We start from the raw sequence: 21559 nt of genomic DNA, 5'->3' as shown, positions 1-21559 counted from the left end.
CTTAACAGTAGCAAACTTAGGAGGAGAAGAGCCTCTCTCCTGGCCTGGCAGCATGATTCAGGAATAAATTGGGTAGCAACAGGGAGAGCTGAGATGTCAGCAGATTTTGAGATGGTATAGAGAGAGCCATTCCCAAGTCCTGCAGTGTAGCTAGTGTACACAGGAATCATTGGGAGTCCACTGCCATACTTCTCACTAGTCTGACATCTGTTCTACTTCTAAGAATGATCACATATATCTACATTGTAGTCACAGTTTGTGATCATCTTATGGAACTCTCAGCATAGTGAAGCTTTCACAAGTTTTCCCAGAAAGAGTTATTTCCTATGCTAGGACTTTGTACATTTTACTGTGACATTTCTTACATTTGCTGTACTTTTTTACAACTTCTTTTTCTCCCCCACTAAACAACAAAGTCTTTGAAGGCAGAGACTAAATCTTACTCACCATTGCATCCTCAATACCTAACATAATGAGTTATAGTAATGGCTCAATAAATAGCAGATTAATTCCACAGTTTAACTATTAGAGTCTACTGTGCTTTTGTAACTATAATCAGGATTATTTTACAAAAAATTATTAAACCATGTAACTAACATGAGTTCCATATGCTATATATATATTTTTTTTTAACTATAGATTTACAATATTATATTACTTTCAGATGTGCAGCAGAGTGATTCAGTATTTTTATAGATTATATTCCAGTCAAAGTTATTATAAGATAATGGCTATATTTCCCTGTGCTGTGCAATATATATTTGTAGCTTATTTATTTTATACATAGTAGTTTGTAGCTCTTAATTCCCTACCCAATGTTGCCCCTCCCCCCACCCCTCTCCCCACTGGTAACCAGTAGTTTTTTCTCTATATCCGTGAGTCTCTGTTATATTCATCCATTTGCTTTATTTTTTAAATTCCATGTATAAGTGATAACATACAATATTTGTCTTTGTCTGACTTATTTCACTAAACATAATACCCTTTCAGGTCCACCCATGTTGTTGCAAATGGCAGAATTTTATTCTTTTTTATAGCTGAGTAGTATTCCATTTTATATATATATATCTATATATATCTATATATATACACATACTACATCTTCTTTATCTGTTGATGGACACTTAGGTTGCTTCCATATCTTGGCTATTGTAAATAATACTGCAATGAACATTGAGGTGCATGTATCTTTTCAAATTTGTGTTTTTGTTTTCTTCAGATATATACCCAGGAGTGGGATTACTGGATCATATAGTAGTTTTATTTTTTGTTTTTTGAGGAACCTCCATAATGTTTACCATAGTGGCTGCACCGATTTACATTCCCACTGACAGTGTACTAGGGTTTCCTTTTCTCCACCTCTTCACCACGTGCTATATTTTCCTTATATCTTCATTTAAAGCAAGGAATCTTCAATCAGTTAAAACTGGAAAATATTAAAGCTTCAAAAATTGTGCAGCATAATACTGAGGCCTGTGGGTTCTTAACTAGCACCCCCTCCCCCAGAAAAACAAAACAAAGCAAAACAAAAGACACTTTTCCTATCCCTGAAAGACAGTGTGTACAACACATTGTATTTCAAAGGATATTGGGGTAAAAATCATTGAGCAGCTTCTCTTCTGTCTACTTGAAAGATAGAACTCACTCCACACCATGACTGGTTGAATTACTCTGGTATCTACTAGAATGAATTTCAGTTAATCAGAACTGAAAAGTCTGGCCTCGGTTGCATGGTGCTCATTACCCTACCTTTAGATCCCTGCCTTCTTAACTCATGGTCTGGCTTCCTTTAATAATAATTTTAAGAATAAACTTAACCAATGCTTACTATTTGTTCTTAATTGAGAGGTCTCAAGTTTTAAAGAATACAGTTCTCCAGGACCACTTCAAGGCAAAATATTGAAATGAGCAGGATTTTCTTCAATATCAATGCTCCCTTTTTACCACTGACCAAGAAGCTTGTGCCCTTTGCTTTAACAGCCATCCACGATCTCCCGTTCACCCTTATCTAAGAACCAGACAGGAGAATAGCCTTTACACTTGATCTCTGTCACAATAACATGTAGTGATAAAAGCTTGATTTCCTGAAGGCTTACTGTGCACCAGGCCCATTTCATGTATTAAAGTGTTTAATCTCTGCAACAGACCTGTGAGATACTGCTGTTAGTTTCACTTCTATGTTTGCCTTTGAGGAAAGAGACAAGCAGAGACTGAGCAGTTCATGCAGGATCTCAGGACTAGCCAGAGCGGTGGAGTAAAGATCAGAAACCAGGCCGTGTGTCTCACCAGCCCACATTTTAACCTCTCATCTTATACTTCCTCCCTGTGTACCTCAAAAGTGATGTTGGCTTTACAGTTAGGAGGCCTTGAATAAGGAATATGGGTGTGAATTCTGGTTCCATCACAACCCTAGCTGCAACCCTGAGCAGATTGCTACTATAAGATGACCGTAAGAATCCCTAGGTCTTCTTTTCTTCACCATTAAAGTGGTGAGATGTTACATCTGGACATGGACTTATGGGCCCAAGGTAGGTCTTTTGGCCTGTTCAAGGACAGATCCTATTCAGGATTTAGGCTACTGTTCTCCCTATTCTCCAGTCTCTTTCCATCCCAGTTGCCACCTACCACACAGACCTACTGGGAGTTTTAAATGTCTTAATGTGTGTAAGACACCTATATATAGAATGCCAGGTACATGATAGGCTCTCAATAAAGGCCATTCTTCCTTCCCATCAAACCTTAATGGTCTATGAAAACTTTCCTCCAGACCAAAATGTTTTGGTCCAGTGCACAGATGGTGACTGTTTACTCACAGAAATTAACCGTTTCTCTAGTGTTGGCCAGCAGTGTTTGAAAATGGTATTGTAGATAGAAGCCCCAAGAAGAAACCAAGATGGCAGAGCTGCATATCTCACACTCATCCCATCCATATTTTAACCCAGACAGCTCCGTTTCTTTTCTTTATAGGCAGTAAATTGGCCACAGTTTCAGACAATGTCAGGGCAATGATATAAATAGTTCAAGTAGGAAACTCTAAAATGCCACTATCCGGTCTTCTGCCTACTCTACCTCCACATACAGAGTCAACCCTGCAGACAGACAGGCTTAAAATATGTCTTGTTTACATATAATTCCTTTGTACAGTCTGACCCAAGAGGGCAGAAATTAGAAGTAACCACATGATGTTCTTCTGTTTGCCTCATCTATCCCAGTAGATTAATAATACAGTTATACTCTGTATTTTAAAAAAAGGAAAAGACAAGCTCAATATACATTTCAAAATTTGGTGAAAACTTTGATCATGACCAAACTGTATCCTCTCTAAATGGCCCTTTGAAAGCAAAAGGAAACTATAGGAGGAAGCATCAGTAGTCTGTACCAAGTCTATCAGGAAACCCTTTCATCAGTGATTTGATGTATTCCAAGCAAAATTATTTTTAACTTCCAATAGGTCAATCAAGATGATGCTTACTGCACACTCAAAATATAAACAGTATAATTCCCTTGTTTCCAAAGAGGCAAGAATAGAAATTTGAAACTGATCCATAATTTTCTTCTGGTATTTAAAGGTCAATGACTCTCTTGCCAGGATTTTCCTCAGCAGACGTAATTGTAAATGTCTAGTCCCACTGTACCCAGCGTACACTGATATATTTTATAAATTTATTTATTTATTTATTTTTGGCTGCGTTGGGTCTTCGTTGCTGCGCGCGGGCTTTCTCTAGTTGCGTTGCTGTGCGTGGGCTTCTCATTGCAGTGGCTTCTTCGTTGCGGAGCGCGGGCTCTAGGCTCGCGGGCTTCAGTAGTTGTGGCTCACGGGCTCTACAGTGCAGGCTCAGTAGTTGTGGCACACGGGCTTTGTTGCTCCGTGGCATGTGGGATCTTCCCGGACCAGGGCTCGAACCCGTGTCCCCTGCATTGGCAGGCAGATTCTTAACCACTGCACCACCAGGCAAGTCCCTGATATATTTTAGTTAGTCCACATGTCCTGAATTTTGCTTGAGAAAAGATCATTACATGTCTACTGCTTGGAATATTAGAGCCTGTGCTCTGAAATCCTGGTTCTGCACAGATAGTGGCAATGTGATATTAAGCAAATTACTTAGTACTTGCCTCACAGGTTGTTAGAGGGATTAAATAATGTGTGTTTTACTTTTAACATTTGGCCTCGTTCATATTAAGTTCTCCATAAATGTTCTTTTTATTATCATAATTATTTATCTCATCCCTGCCCTGCTTATATTCCCACAGAGTTTCTTTTACCAAATGACTGATTCACCTAGCCTCCATTTCAGCCTATAAATGGCCAGGCAAAGGGATTTTTCTGTACAGTTTTTAGAACAAAGGAGTCATGCAAACAAAGGGCAGACTAGCAGTCATAGCAGAAGTAGAGCTGCCACATACTTGGTGGCCACATCAGCCCTGACTCACACCCGTCCTGAAGAGTCTGCATAAATGCAACAGTTCCTTCAAAGAACCATTTCTGTTATGATGACAGAGAGGGGCAATTGTTTCACTGGCCACACCCTTCACTTCTTTTTACTACCTCTTCTCGCTCTCTCCTCTGCCTCTCACCCACTCTTGCAAATACAAGAGACCCTAAGAACTGACCAGTGCCTCACTGCCAAGAAGCAGCCCTTGACTGAGATTGGGGATGACTTCATCCACAGGAATGCGACTGCTGGTTTTAAATGGCAAATTTGCCTTTGGGCAGTTTTGAGCTGACCTTCGCTTTCTTCCTGCTTGATTTCTCCTAAAACAAATGGTCTTTTTTTTTTTCTTCTTCACACTGTTTCCAACAGACCCATTTAGACAGGTTTCATAGACCTAGCCCAAGGGGGAGAAGCTTGATTTGAGAGCCTTCAAAACTCTTTTTTTTTTAATTAATTAATTTATTTATTTTTATTTATGTCTGTGTTTGGTCTTCGTTTCTGTGCTAGGGCTTTCTCTAGTTGCGGCAAGCGGGGGCCACTCTTAATAGCGGCACGCGGGCCTCTCACTATCGTGGCCTCTCTTGTTGCGGAGCACAGGCTCCAGACGCGCAGGCTCAGTAGTTGTGGCTCACGGGCCTAGTTGCTCCGCGGCATGTGGGATCTTCCCAGACCAGGGCTCGAACCCGTGTCCCCTGCATTGGCAGGCAGATACTCAACCACTGTGCCACCAGGGAAGCCCCAAAACTCTTGATTTCATATAAAGTACCAAATATACCACCCAATCTATAAACATATCCAAAGCAGCTAGTCCATCAAAGCACTGCAAGGTGCTGAGGTTTCAAAGACAAACACAGCCTGTCTGTTTCCTCAGGAAACTCATGATCGAAATGAGCAGACAAGAGATGGATTATAATCACAATAAACAGTAATAAAAGATGACATGTGATCAAGGCCAAATGCATTTTACTGACCATAAGAGCTATAGAAATTTGAAATGGAGAAAAAAAACCCCAAAAACTATCCTTAGTAATTGCTGTATTAACAAAATGGAAGAAGGTGTTAGAAGCAAACGTTAAAGGATAAGGAGAATTTAGATAAGCAGAAAAGGGAGAAAGAAGAAATTCCAGGCAAAGGGGAGCAGCACAGAAACAATGCTCATTCCCCATAAGGTTCTCAATCAATACACGCTGAAGCAGGGGAGAAAAAGAGGGAAGACCAGTAGGAGAGAAAGTGGGAAGAGGGGATGAAGAGAAGAAGCTGGAAGGATCAGGAATGTTATGGTCCATTCACAGGAGCAGATTGTAGGGGACAGTGAATTATGTCTTTGGAGAAGTAAGGAAAGCCAGATTATTGAAAATGGACTTTTCAGTTTTAGCTATGTTAGCACTAAGGGGCTCAGGGCAGGGGGATAATAAGAGAAATAATTAGCACCAGGAATTTTTTAAAAAATAAGAAATGAAAATGATTTACTTCTGTGTTTGACGACAATGGCCCTGTTTTTATGTAGCCATGAAATAAAAAACAGTAGCCTGACTCTACCCGTAGACCAGAAGGGCTGTTCTCCCTGCCTCCCATAAGGGTTAGGGGGAGCTGTCCTCCCCACCCTCCACTTCTTCAATTTATGAAAAAATAAGGAGGGGCTTCAAAAGCCTTTTTTTCAGTGCCTGGGGCCCCCTCCTCCATCAGAGCTGCTCAACCCAGAAGCCTGGCTGGCCCACTCCTCCAAGTTTTAGAAAGTCATTAAAAAGATGTCTCTGCAAATAGTGACAGGGAAAAGTGTCACTGTTTAAAGATGACATGATCGTCATTTAACCCTGGTCAATTCACTCATCTTTGTGTTTCTGTTTCCTCATTTGTAAAATGAAGATAATAACGGTATCTAGGACATAGATTTGTTGGGAATAAATGAGTCAAAATATGTTAGGTGGCATAGAATATTACCTGTGAAATAGCAGATACAACATCCAATATTATGTTAGATGCTATTAATATTATTGAAGACAAGTGAAAGTCTAAACAATATGCCTAAACCTTTGTTAAAAAGAATAAGTGTTTTTTAAGTTTTACCATGTGGGATTTTTATGTAGCCCTCTATTCTGTTTTCTTAAATATTTAACTAAATTCTATTTCTAGTTAATATAAATAAATAAATAAAATAAAGATGACATGATATTTTATATAGAGAACCCTAAAGTCTCCGCCCAAAAACGATTAGAGTAGATGAATTCAGTAAGGTTGCAAGATATGAGATTAATATACAGTAACCTGTTGAATATCTACACACCAATAATGAAATATCAGAAAGAGAAAGTAAAAAAAAAAATCGTAATAAACTTAACCAAGGATATGAAAGATCTATACTCTGAAAACTATAAACATTGATGAAGGATAATGAAGCTGATACAAAGAAATCTAAAGATATCCTATGCTCTTGGATTGGAAGAATTAATATTGCTGAAATGGCCATATTGCCCAAAGCAATCCACAGATTTAACACAATCCCTATCAAAATACCCATAACGTTTGTCACAGAACTAGAACAAATAATCCTAAAATTCATATGGAACCACAAAAGACCTCAAATTGCCAAAGCAATCTTGAGAAAAAAGAACAAAGCTGGAGGCATAACCCTCCCAGACTTCAGAATATACTACAAAGTTACAGTAATCAAAACAGTATAGTATTGGCACAAAAGCAGATATGTAGATCAAGGAAACAGAATAGAGAGCCCAGAAATAAACGCACACACCTATGTCAATTTATCTATGACAAAGGAGGTGAGAATATACAATGGAAAAAAGACAGTCTCTTCAAGTAGTGCTGGAAAAACTGGAGAGACACGTACTAAAACAATGAGATTAGAACATTCCCTCACACCATATACAAAAATAAACTCAAAATGGTTTAAAGACCTAAATGTAAGAATGAAAACCATAAAACTCCTAGGAGAGAACATAGACAGAACATTCTTTGTCATAGATTGTAGCAACATTTTTTGAATCAGTCTTCTAAGGCAAGGGAAACAAAAGCAAAAATAAACAAATGGGACCTAATTAAACTTAAAAGCTTTCGCACAGCAAAGGAAACCATCGACAAAATGAAAAGACAACCTACAGAATGGGAGAAAATATTTGCAAATGATGTGACTGACAAGGGGTTAATATCTAAAATATATAGACAGCTCACACAATTCAATATCAAAAAAATAAACCACCCAAGCAAAAAATGAGCAGAAGACCTGAATAGACATTTTCTAAAGAAGATATACAGATTGCTAACAGGCACGTGAAAAGATGTTCAACATCGCTAATTGTTAGAGAAATGCAAATCAAAACCACAAAGAGACATCACCTCACACCTGTAAGAATGGCTATTATCAAAAAGTCTACAAATAACACCTGTTGGAGAGGATACAAAGAAAAAGTAACCCTTGTACACCGTTGGTGCAGCCGCTATGGAAAACAGTATGGAGGTTCCTCAAAAAACTGAAAATAGAACTACTACCACGTGATCCAGTAATTCCACTCCTGGGTATACATCTGAAGAAAATGAAAACATTAACTCAAAAAGATACATGCACCCCAATGTTCATAGCAGCATTATTTATAGTAGCCAAGACTTGGATACAAACTCAGTGTTCATCAACAGATGATTGGACTAAGAAGATGTGGTATACATACACAGTGGAATATTAGCCATAAAAAAAGAATGAAATTCTGCCATTTGCAGCAACGTGGATGGACCTAGAAGATATTATACTTAGTGAAATAAGTCAGACAGAGAAAGACAAATACTGTATATCACTTATATGTGGAATCAAAAAAAAATACAAATGAATATATATGCAAAACAGAAACAGACTCACAGACATAGAAAACAAACTTGTGGTTACCAAAGGGGAGAGGGGAGGTGAAAGGACAAATTAGGGGTACGGGATTAACATACAAACTACTATACATAAAATAGATAAGCAACAAGGATATTCTTTATAGCACAGGGAATTATAATCATTATCTTGTAATAACCTATAATGGAGTATAATCTGCAAAAATACTGAATCACTATGTAGTGCATGTGAAACTAATGTAATACTGTAAATCAACTATACTTCAATAAAAATTAATTAATTTTAAAAGAAGGATGAGTCTCACAGAGAGCATTATCTTCTTATAGTGAGTTAGGTATTATAATACTTAACTTCAAAATATTGTAGACTAATTTATCTACGGCACAATCCACATCCTCCTATCCACAAGTAAGCAAATATCTCCTGTTTTCACTGTGTTCGTTTCCTAGGCTGCTATGACAAATCACCATAAATGGTGGCTTAAAACAACAGACACTGATTTGCTCACAGTTCTGGGGGCCAGAAGTCTGAAGTCAAGGTGACATCAGGGCCTTCTCCCTGCAAAGAGTGTAGGAGAGAGCCCTCTCCTGCCCCTTCCAGCTTCTGGAGGCTCCTGGTGTCCCCCAGCTTGGTATGTGCATCACCCCAGTCTTCACATCACCTTCTCTTCTGTCTCTGTGTCCAAATCTCCCTCTCAGTTTTCTTATAAAGATACAGTCATTGGATTTAGGACCCACCGCAAATCCAGCATGATTTCATCTCAAGATCCTTAACTAATTACATCTATAAAGAACTTATTTTCAAATACAATCATGTTCTGAGTTACCAAGGGAACATGAATTTTGGGGGGACACTATTCAACCTATTACATTTGCATTCACCAATGAGCAAGTATCCCCTGTCCAAATGTCATGATTTTACTTACAGTACTGGGTTTCTCCTCCAATACAGGGTAAAAAACACATGGGAGAAGTCATTTACTTAATGATAAGGTGTTTTTTTGTAAATATTCCTCTGAATAATGTTATCCAAATCTCTCACATTATGACTCCAGCACTGTACAGCCCTGGGTCTTTATTTTGTTTCTATTTGCAGAGGTATATTAGGCCTCTGAATGCAGAAGTGTTGCATGTTATTTAAGCTTCCGTTCCAAAACTTAAAACCATCATTTTCAGGAAGCTCTACTGTGTCAGACACTTCCAGTGATGTGGTGTTGAAAAAAACAAAGCCCATGCTCTCATATAGTTTATTTTAGTGACTGTGTAGATAGTAAACACAAAATGCATAATGATATAATTTCTGGCAGTGAGACATGCTATTAAGAAAAGTAGGTAGAGGCGGGAGGGGCAAATTAGGGGTATGGGATTAAGAGATACAAACTACTATGTATAAAATAGATAAGCAACAAGAATATATTGTATAGCACAGGGAACTATAGCCATTATCTTGTAATAACTTTTAATGCAGTATAATCAGAAAAACACTGAATCACTATGCTGTATACCTGAAACTAATATAATATTGTAAGTCCACTATACTTCAATGAAAAAAAAGGAAAAATAAATAAATAAATAAAAGTAGGTAGAATCAGAGCATGGAGAAAGATATGGAAATTTTAGAAAGGGTGGCCAGGGCAGGTTTCTCTTGAGGGACACTTGCGCAGAATAATTAAGCTAGCTCCTTGCTGCCACAATCTTATATCTATTTCCTTCATTGCATTTTTACTAGAGGTGGTAAATAGTCCACATACTACCTTAAACATAATAAAATTCCTGCAATGTAATCACAGTTCTTCATGTCAGAGGGGTTTTCTGGTCATTGTATTGCCAACCAAGCATAGATCGATGCGTCTGTGGTGTATATATTCACAATCACTGCACTGTTCCAGGCACTATTCTATATGCAGGCAGATACAGAAAATACACAACAAAAATCCCCAGTATCAGGTAGCTCCCTTAGAATAGGGTTTGCATTCCAGCATTAGACATGAAAACAGAAAACTGAGGTTTGATCCCCAGCTCTCCTACTTCTCTCTTACCCTTAGAAAATCACTTTGTGGTTCGAAGCCTCAGTTTCCAAGTGTGTAATGTAAAGAAATTGGACTAGACAATCTCTGAATACCCTTCTGACTCTAGCACTCCATTGTTTTAGAGTAGGCAGCAACCTGATTTATCATACCATAGTTAAATATGATTTCAATTCAGGAAGCCATCAATATCCCTGGAATCAGGAGTAGAAAATAATAGCAGGGATCCTAGATCCCGGGGTCTGTAGTTAGGTGGTTGGTATGATTGTGGGGAAAAGATGACATTATCTATTTTGAAGCAGAGGTCGCAGCCGGCAAATGGAAAGATGGGGAGCAGATTCAGCTTCAGGGAGTATGGAGCTGGCAAAAACTAGACAGAGAATTCAGTGGCTTCAAGAAAAGATTGAATTAATACATGTGAAACACTTAGAAGAGTGCCTGGTACAAAGTAAACCTCAATAAATAAAGCTATTATTATTATTGTCTTGTCCCAGAAGAACTGGATTACACTTAGAAAGCCAAGGTAGAATAACTGAGCAGACGCGGCAAAGCTTGGATAGGAAAGCAGCTGCTTGGTGGGCATGCTGGTGCCCACCGTATACCCCTTACACCCTGAATGCTAGTCCCTACCCATCAAAGGTGCAAATGCAGATTTCTGGCTTGGGAAACTAAGTTGATGATGATGCATTTCAATGAAATAAAAAATATGCCTGTATGCAGACTTTGGAAGAAAATAATACACTTGGACTCAGACAATAAGTTTGAGATATCCAGGTAAAGATGGTGGAGATTCCCAGCAGGCAGTTGTGTATACAGATCTATATAACTTAGGCAAGAAACTAGGGCTGAAATAACAGATGTGCCAGCCATCAGTATCCATCATGAGTCAGTGTTTCTAAAGTGTGGTCTCCAGACCATCTGTGTTACAGTAAACTAAGGTGGATGTTAAGAGCAAATTCTAGAACCCATCTACTGAATCAGAATCTCCTGCAGTGTGTTTAGTAATTTCTGTTTTAATAAGCTCCTGAGTTATTCTTATGCACATTTACGTTGGAGAAACACAGGCAGAGGGAATTATTGAAGTTATGGCTCTGTTGATAAGTTGCATAAGAGAATGTGGGAGAAAAGGCAGCCAGGGAAGCCTTGTTGATACGGCCCTGCAGCATTTGGAATTCCATCACTTCATGCCACCTATTAAGTGAGTAGGGCTCAACCTCAACTTCACATTAGGGTAATCTGATGCTTGGGACTCATCCCAGACCAATGAAATCCATCTCTCTTTGAGGAAATGAGGCAGGTCCTTTCCCTCCAGAGTCCCAGATAGCTGCCCTATATCAAAGCTTGCAAACTGGTGGCAATTTGGCCTGTGGAATTATTTTCTTTGACCTCACACCACTTTAAAGCTCTAACTTGGAGGCTTCCCTGGAGGTCCAGTGGTTAGGACTCCGAGCTTCCACTGTAGGAAGTGCGGGTTCATCCCTGGTTGGGGAGCTAAAATCCCACGTGCCGCGCGGCAAGGCCAAAAAACCAAAACAAAACAAACAAACAAAAAACTCTAACTTAGTTGCAAATATTTAAAAACCAACAGATTTCACATTAAAAAAAAAAAATGAATTTCTAGCTTCTCATGAAAACTTGAAGAACTGGCTTTGCTGGACCTACATTCTTGATTGGCAAAACAGCTGCCCCAAAATGGCCTTCTGAGATACATGCCTGGACCCCTGACCTCTGAAGACATTTGAGGCCTATAACGCACTCTATCAAGGGGCTTTATCCTCTCAGCTTCCCCCACCCCCTGCATCCCAATCTCCTTAGCCTCTTGTCACAGATTTCAAAGTCCCCCTGAGCATGGCACATAGATGGGGAAATCATGTGAAACGGGCCCTACCTCATCTGCTGGTTTTATCCTCTGATTCAAAGCACACTTCTTGGAGCTGTAGTTGCCAACATCTCAGGTCACATGGCGAGAACTGGGGCAGTTGCCCTGGAAGCAGCGCTCACCTCAGGCCAAGGTGAAGTCCGACACCGATATGGATACTATTGCATTCTACCAGCAGGGCTAAGCTCCCTGCTACCACAAATCAGCTGGACACCTGGGTTCCCCAGAATGAACCCTGGCAAGCCCCTTACCTCAGTGAAATCACTCTTCTTTGGGAGGTAGCAGCGCTGGTTTGTTTAACCAGAGAGCTTCCTTAGGTCTGTGGAGGGCTGGGTTTGGTGAGAGGAATTTGAGAAGCATGCTCTTCCCTGTAATAATGAACTTTCTCAAGCCTCTTGTTTCCCTTATATCCACAGATATTAGCTAATGGATTGGTCGTTATTTTTGAGAATAGCAATGCTAGACCTTTGCATGTAATTTTTAGTGTTTTAGTGCTGGAAGAATACATATATTAATGCAAGCAATTTGTCACTTAAAACTGCTAAGCTGGCACAAAGTGTTTTCTCTCTACAATAACAGGGGAAAACTTGAAAATCAGCATTTGAACTGATGGGGAAAGTGTTTCAGTTAATTTATTATTAGCACACAAAAATTAAAAATAAAACTCACTCATAGAATTTTGTCTGAGATAGTTTTCAGCCTTACTCAAAAGAATATTCTTGACCATCTCATCGCTTACCTTGAGTAAACGTGTAGTATAAGGAAAACATAGTAGATTTTTTGGAGTTGGATAGACAGGCCTGGGTTCAAATCTTATTTTGCTACAAACTCTAAAACAGATATCCTTGTCTAAAATATTTGGCTAATAATATGTAAGTTATGGAACACAGGAAGGATTAAACAAAATAGTAAAACATCTGGTCTATCCTTGTACATCTTCTATTCCTTCTTTTTAAGTTTCATTTCCATGGGTAACAGGTTTAGTGAAAGGCCTCACATTTTTACCAAAAAATTCCTATATGAATATTTCACCAAAATTTTAATGGAGAAACTCATGAACCCCTTTGGGTCCATGACTTTTACTCAGTACCTCTTATGCATGTTATATGTTCAATTTGTACAATAGAATTCTCTGTAGAGAAAAAGATTTTCAAATTTCAATGGATCGCCACTTCAAACAATATTTAATTCATTTGTTTAGCAAGTATTTACTGTGTACTGTAGGAACAACTAAGATAGCATTATCTTGCTTACCTTATAGAGAAAAAGACCAGTATATGTATCATTCTATTACAACAAAGAAACTGAGGAACTAGTATCTTATGAACCAGTAGCTTTGCCTGGAGACATAGAAGGATCCACAGAAGTAGTAACAGGTGATAGTATAAGATTACTATGAAAAGAATTTTATCGTTACAAATAGAGCATGTTTTAATGGCATTTTACTTGTATATTATTTTATGTTAATTTGCGTTCTTCTCTGTGAATGCATAGGTTACTTTGTGTATGAATGCCTTGTCCCCAAATAGATTTACTGCATTTAAGAGAGAGAACTCCAGGGAACTTATAAAAAAGATTCCATCATTTCCAAAATATCATTATATTATATAACTTTTTCATAAACTATGTGTAAAACATAATAAAAACGTTAAAGAGCTCTTTAGACATTTAATGATGTTATAAATACTAAGTTATAGCCATTTTTCAAATTATTAAAGTTAGTTTTGTCTTGTAACTGACCTATGTTACAATATTATCATTACCGAACAAGCAGTAATCATGAATTTACTTGAATCTGCAAAACCAGAGTTTCTAATACTTCATATGAGTTCCTCTGCAGGATTTAACAGCAAGAAAATAAACATCTTGTTTTAATGTGGGTGTGGTTATCAGGGTTCACACAATAGCTAAGTGACTATCTTTCTGAAACTGGTCTCTCATAGACGTCAACTCACATTTGTGCCTTAGTAAAGATACACATAAGCATGTAGGTTGAACCTTGGGTGCCCACAGAGAAGTCTTGAAATCTTGAATATCAGTTCCATATCCACAAATGCCCAGATCTCCTAAAGTTTATGGAAAGACACTGAGACCCATCATCTTTTACTTCTTTGTAGTCGTCCCCATGAAAGACACAAACAGGATCATGGTAGGCCCACACCCACATGGGCACACCTATAGCTTGTTCACCCAGAGTGGTCTTCTTCTATACTCTCAGGGCTGACACTCAAGAAATACACAAAATAAAATAAATTACTATAAAAATGTATCTTCCTTGAGGAGGTCCAAATCCCTGCCCTTCCCCACTAAACAAACACAATGATTTAAATTACACGCACATTACAGTTATGTGCTGTAATGATGCATATTGCAAATTATTATTTGCAGTAGTCTTGCAAATAATCACATTTGAAATATAACAAAAGGAGAATTAAAAGGGGAGTCAGGAAAGGTGGGTTTTAGTCAGCTCTGCCACTGCCAATCTGTATCACCTTGGATAATTCATTAATCTCTGTGCCTTCAGGGCCTAACGCACCCAAGGTTTATACTCCATGTACTTATGTGTATTTTTACTAATACACATACACAAGATTTCTTCATGTGAACAATAAGGGTACTGGACACAGATAATTAAGCTTATTTAATCCCTAAGATTCTAGTTATAAATAATTTATACCGAGTGGTAATAAATGCAAATTTTATTCATTTTGTGTCTTAAAACTGCTCATAGATAGATTGACAGGTTTGGTAAAGATTTAAATCACTTATTTGTCTCTGTATGTTTGAGACTAATTGTCTTATACTTATGAGAGAACAGTGCTCTTCCTCCCGATGTCTTTTGATTATGAGGACAATAACATGGGCAAGATGCAGATTCTGCACATCTGCAGAATAAAGAATGCTTGTTGCTTATTTTTCTACAGCAATGCATTGATTCTGCATTGATTCCTTTAATTACATACTGGTAAGGACTAGAGAGCTGGAATATCTGAAAAACATAGACTTCTTTTTTTTTTTTCTAATTTTATCTTACCATATTTATGCAAATGCCTTTATCTGGGAAATATAAGCTTAGATCTTTTCCATACAGAAAAGGACCACAAAATGATTAGAATGGCGATACAACTCTTTCTAGAACTCAGCATCAGCCTACAGAGTTATGTGCTGTAACGATGCATATTGCAATTTAACTGCCCCATCACAACTAGGATAATAGAGAAAATCAATGCTGTTGGGTCAAACACATCCCTTCTGAAATATCATAAGGGGAAATGCAATACTATTCCGAGAAACAAGATAGGGAAGTTCATCTTACAGTGGAGTCTGCCACCAATCAAGCTTTAGAATTGAAAATCAGAAAAACCTGCAATAAATAGAAAGACTCCGAGACAGGTAGAGGCCCCTATTCTTTTTTTCCTTGACCAAAGTTAAGAAGCAAGAAAACAAGTAAAAGCTTGGCATAGACTGTGTCTACACCACGTCATAGGAAGTGAATGATTAGGTCAACAAACAACTGGTTCAACAAGGCCTCCTCCCCCCCACTTATTTAGTGACTTAATCAGTAGCTGTGAACTAGTGCTGCCTCTCCCTCTACAATTCAGAATCTTTGGCCTCATGTTAACCCCGTGTTCTCAATTTATGCAGTCCATCGTGGAGAATTATGGAAACCCCATCAGTTTCGCAAGAGTGATGTGATATTGAGAGGAATTTCAAGTTGAAAGAACAAATGACAAGGAAGGAAAAGGAAAGTGATGAAAAGAAATCAAGAGTGGAGAGGTATTATGAAGATATGTAGTTCTTTAACAAATTATGGACATACACATCCCTCTAATTGCTTTTTCTCACTCCGTCAAAAAATATGTCAAAATCTGAACTGAGCCCATAAGGGTGATATTAAAAAGTTAAGATTAAGAGAACTGATAAAAAATTAAAAAGTAAGAGAAGGCTAAGATGGGGAGAGGGGAGTGCAGATTCCTTATAAATTAGAAAAACATTTGTTGAAAAGTTCATTTTATTTTCCAGTAAATGGAATGTTTAAAAAATGTCAGCAGTTACTTTTATGTACTTTCTATTCTCCACAAGAAATTTGATTCACTCAGACACCTAGAACTAATCATACATAAATGGGTACAAGTGAGAATCTATTTGTATAAACTTACTTGCAAGTTTTAAAGTGCATATAGGAAAAGAACCAAAGTCCTTTTTAAAAATAACACTCTGAAGGTGTGCTTAAGATTCTACAAACTCATGAGAGAGGCATCTTTGAAAAGCGAGACCTTCTTCCTCCATATTTTTGAGCTGCTAAGTAAGTGCAAGCATATACCTGTTCTACCACTTAGAACACATTTTCAAGAAGAAAAGTCAAAAGTGGCCATAAAGTTTCTTTGCTTCTATTATTTTTTTTAAATAGCATCATCACTCATGAGATAAACTGAGAAGCAGCTCTAAATTTAGATCATGAAACTAACCTCTCTGAAGAATAAAGCTCTTATGTTTGCATTAGTATAGCTGATATAAGTAAATTTTATGCTAGTGGGAAATAAAGAAATAATTCAGTGTAAGTCTGAGCTTAGAAAAAACTGTGCTTTTATATATTCTGCATTGATGCTAAGTGGAATCAACCAATTTAATGAGTGTTCCATCCAAAATACTCCAGGACAATGATGTTCATATACTAACATAATTTACAGTCTGAAAAATAAAAGTTTGTTTTTTTAAAAAACTCCAAAGAATGGTGTAGGTCCTTGTCAGTTGACTCTAACATACTTAAATAGTTTCCACTGCCTTTAGGAAGAGTGGAAGCGTTCCTTAGTTGCTGTCTAGATCTATGGAAATCCTAAACCCATTCCAGTCATTTAAGGCCATAAATTCAAATTTTGCTCTTGTCAAGTCAGGACTCCAAAAAAATAAATACATAAAAAAATGTATGTATTCTTCTCAATCATACAACAAAGGGAATATCTCCTAAATCACCCTCAATTCTTCCCCCAAGAGGAATTTTTATTCAATAATTAAGTTTTAAACATAACTCTTACTAACAGGAATATATATTTCCCTTAACAGCCTGTTATCCTTTCAGGTAAGGCCAATGCCTTTGACAGAGATCCATAAAAATTACTTTCTGAGAGTAGATTAACAGTCACACTTTCTACACAAATTGCTTTTCCTAGCAATTTAAATTATATGAAGTTTTATTCAATTCCATCATTTATTCTTATTTTTAAAGAGCATATTTGAACCAATATTTGTATTCATTTACTTGTTGACTTTTCGAAGGCCCTTTATCTGCTCGAATGCTCCAGAATCCAGTGTGCTCCTTGACAACTGAAAGGGTTAGGGAAGCTAGGATATTTCTGTATTCTTTCAGCTTGGACAGCTCCTAGTGTCCAAGTAACTTCAATTTATTTTAAACTCTTCATGGACTTCAGGTTGTGTGAAATTTTAGTTACACCCTTTTGCAATAAAATTAATATGTATCAGATGTCAGAGAAAATAATGCTAGCATCACATCACAGTTTGGGTCTCAAGCAGTTTATTTTCAGTAACGTCAACAATATTAATACATCACTGTAAAGAACTCTTTAGTTCATGATAGATAAGTCACTTTTAAAAAGTAATAATCATAATGCAGTTAATATCAGGAGCCTAAGAAATGTGGAGGATTCTGCTTGAATCAAATGGCCAAAATGACTCACTGGCATACGTAGCTAAGTCTTTTCTTTCTTCGCATCGAGTTCCTAAATCCGGGGTTCACCAAAATCCTTGTTCCCTCAGCTACTCTTTTATCTCAATCATCTCTCCAGAGTTTTAGACTGTCGTGGGTAGTGCGCAGGAGGCAAATGTAAGAAGAGAGAACTGTGGGATGACAATGCGTGTAATGGAGCAGAATGTACGGCCCACTAGTGTCCCTCACCATCCAAACAGCACTTTGTCTCCCTCCTCCCTTCCCCCCAAGCTGACAGTCCCAGATGACTGCTCAAATGCCATTTGAAGTGGTAGCCCCAGGCTTTGAGTTTAAAATCCTTTATAACCTGCACACAAAACCAGTATTTTAAAAAAAATCTCACAACACAGGAACATCTTACAATAGTAGGAGGCCTACTCAACGTACAAGAATATGCAAACAAGCAGGTGTTTCATTTAGGCACTCTGAAATTTGACACCCTAAAATCTGAAGCCATAAACAGTTGAAAATTACAACACACATTTAGGTGGCAAACTAAACAAATGGGGAGCTTTATTCCCACTTTCTCTTGTGTCGCCCTCCTGCCCATGTGCATAACCAGCTATCTGGTCTCTTGATTTATCATTGTCTTCTACGTTCAAAATGATACTGCTGATGGCTGACAGTGTTGTTTTGCATGTGTGAAAGTGTGGCAAAAAGACGGCTGCGTGACCAGCAGTTCTATCCATCAGGCATAAGCAGGAAGGCAGCCATTTGGTTCACGGCTGTTGCAGCAATCTTCACAGCGTGTTACTGTTTATGGCTTTGGGCTCTTCACCTTGCATGCTACCTGACACCTTGACTCCACCCAAGTGACCTACTTTTCACTTCATGATCTGCTGTCGCTGTTTCCTGGCATTTGAGAGCCAGGCTGCCTCATTTGAAAACATACCTCTGTGTATCCTTTTAACACCTCTCCTGTGTCTTCAGCAATTCGCTCTGCTTCCGTTCTTCAGACAGCTGATACTTGCGTATTCTAGTGTCAGAACTGAGACAACTGGTGTGGGTGAGAGGCCGGGAAAGACTTCTGACTCACTAAATGTCTCTCACAACCTGGCATATGACTTGTAATTCTTATTATTGTTAAGGCACTGTCAATTTACATCCAAACTTAAAATGTGAAAGGCCCCCATAAATGATATACGGAAAGGATAACCGATAATACCATAATAGTCACTATATCTTTAACATCTACTCTGAGCTAGCCACTGTATGTAATTGCCCTTAGAACTCAAAAACTCCTGCAAATAGTTATTACTGTCTTGTATCCATTATACAGATGAAGAAAGTGAGATTCCAGAAGGACTAGGTAACTTTTTCAGGATGGAAGATTTTCTAGCAAGTGACAGGGTGAGATTCAAACCGAGGACTGTCTGACCCCAAAGCTCAAGGCTGCCACCGTGTATGTTGATAATGCAGAGCAATGGCCTTGGTCAGTCATTCACACTGCGCACAGGAGCTGGGATGTTCCGTAATGTTTGATGAATCCGTGAATGAGCACCTTGCGGTGAATTAGTTTACCAGACTGGCTTCCGGTTACCTGGCAGGTATTCTCAACAAGTGAGAGCCTGGACAAGTTAGCTGTGGTAGGAGGAAGGAAAGGTACAGTCTAGAGCAGAGGGCCCGGCACCAGCAGGCTGGGGTGAGACACCACCCGGAGAAACCAGGGAAGAATCACAAAATTACTGTAATGTTAGAAGGACAGCAGTGAGGAGAATGGAAAGAAGAAACCCAGCAAGATAAGAAAGTACCAAAACACCTCGGGGATCTATTGTTGCTCAAAGATGACTATGCTGCTCTCGTCCCTTCTTCACCCGCTTTAACATCTCACATACGACGTCACACAGCTAGGCAGTCACGGACGTGAGAGTAGAACCACTGGGAAATACAGCCTCCCATCTGAACGTTCAGACTTTAAATTCTTAGAAGTGCAATTTACCTCACTTTGAGCTGTATTTTTCTCAGGCACATTACCCATTCTCTCAAATGTATTTCTATCCAGACTTGAACTGTAGAACAGAAAGATCTACATCCTTTTGAACACTGTATGATCAGCCCACCCAAGATGGCTGTTCTCTTGCTCTCTGTACATCCCCTGCTCGACCAGTCCCTGCCTCACCTACACGCTACTCACATGACTGACCTTCTCTCTTAATCATAGAGCCTAACCAGTAAATGCCTACACACTTGCCCTCGCCCCAGCTAGTGACTGTTCTAATCTTTACATCAGAGCAACTCCTCTACGATGGCTTATCAAAGGGGAGGTGAGAGGCCCGCTCCTCTGCTGGTCTCCCTGGTAACCGAAGAGCCACCTTGACGTCAGTTCCCCCTATAACTTCGCCCCCTCCCCACTAGCGAAGACGGCTGCCATGTCCTGCCTGCCATCTGTGGTGCTGTGTTGCTTCAGGAGCTCGCCTCAGACCCGTAAGCCCCCCTTCCCACCATCCGTCAAACCATAGATGGCTCTGTCACTGACTTTAGGCTCTTCAGTCTTGAGGCTGGGCAAGTACAGGGCTTGCAGTGCTGTGGGGTGCAGCCCACAACACTCATTCTAGCCCCATTATAATCATCTAAGATGTGCCGCAACAATAAGAACATACCTGAGGGTCCCCTGGGGGGTCTCTCCCTCTGTTCCACTTCACTGTTGACGAGCTAGGATAGTGACATGGAAAACACCAGGGCACTGACAATGGCTGTGGGGCGAAGGAAGGAAGGAGGGAGGAAAGATGGGATGGAAGGGCTAGAGGGAGGGAGGGAAGAAAAACAATCTTTAAAAACAAACAGGATCAAAGTTAAAGTGGATTGGAGGTTATCGTGTCTAGAGCCAGGGAAAGTGAGCTGTGATTTAACTGGACCTGTGCTGTTGTCCTGTGAAAGAATGGTTCAGGAAGAAACAACAGCCAGTGAGTAAGGGCTGTGAAATGAGCTTCTTTGAGAGGGAGCCTAATGAACCCTGGCAAGAGAAATGCACTGATGTGGGCTGATGTGGGCTGCCACAGCAGAGGGCTACTGCATAAAGAAATAAGCTGTGCTTTATTTCTGAGGGAGGAAAAAAAAGAAGAGTTCAGGATGTGAAAGGTGAAAAGGAAAAACAGTTCAGAAAACTTGAATGAAACCCAGCACCCAGCATCATCGGGAAGACTGGTAAAAGTATTATTATGAGTGTAGGTGGGATGGATCCACTGAGCCAGTGAGTCACGTGACTCCAAGCAGCACTGTTCTAATACTGAGGCCAAATGGAACTGGACCTGGGAGCCAAGTGGCAGATTCAGCTTGCTCTTAATGAGAGAGACCAGCCTAGTCCTAGGATCAAAGTAAACTGGTTTAATAAGATTGATCAGGGAATTCCCTGGCAGTCCAGTGGTTAGGACATGGCACTCTCACTGCCGAGGGCCCAGGTTCAATCCCTGGTTGGGGAACTAAGATCCCACAAGCCGTGCGGTGTGGCCAGGAAAAAAGAAGAAAAAAATGGATTGATCAGAACTGCCAAGTGAAAAGGCTAATGATGAATTGGGAGGTAGAAATGAGAAGTACATGGAAGAATCCATTAACTAGAGAAAACTTTGCCAACCTGATAACTGAATAGCAAGCACAAAAGTAAGAATTTGCCATTTCTTTCTCTGGTATATCAACATATCCTTCACTTTCC

The 21559-nt window shown here is 39.1% G+C and overlaps 1 non-coding gene across 1 annotated transcript; it reads left to right on the top strand.

Moving 5' to 3' along the window:
• Positions 1-21256: 21256 nt before the first annotated feature.
• TRNAE-CUC (transfer RNA glutamic acid (anticodon CUC)) lies at positions 21257-21329 on the top strand. Its single transcript has one exon. It is a non-coding gene; the product is annotated as a tRNA-Glu (tRNA).
• The last annotated feature ends 230 nt before the right edge of the window (positions 21330-21559 follow it).

Source organism: Balaenoptera ricei, chromosome 10 (genome assembly GCF_028023285.1).
Source record: "Balaenoptera ricei isolate mBalRic1 chromosome 10, mBalRic1.hap2, whole genome shotgun sequence".
NCBI classification, from domain to species: Eukaryota; Metazoa; Chordata; class Mammalia; order Artiodactyla; family Balaenopteridae; genus Balaenoptera; species Balaenoptera ricei.
The sequence above is the reverse complement of the archived record's forward strand: the minus strand, read 5'-3'. Positions and strand labels throughout refer to the sequence as shown.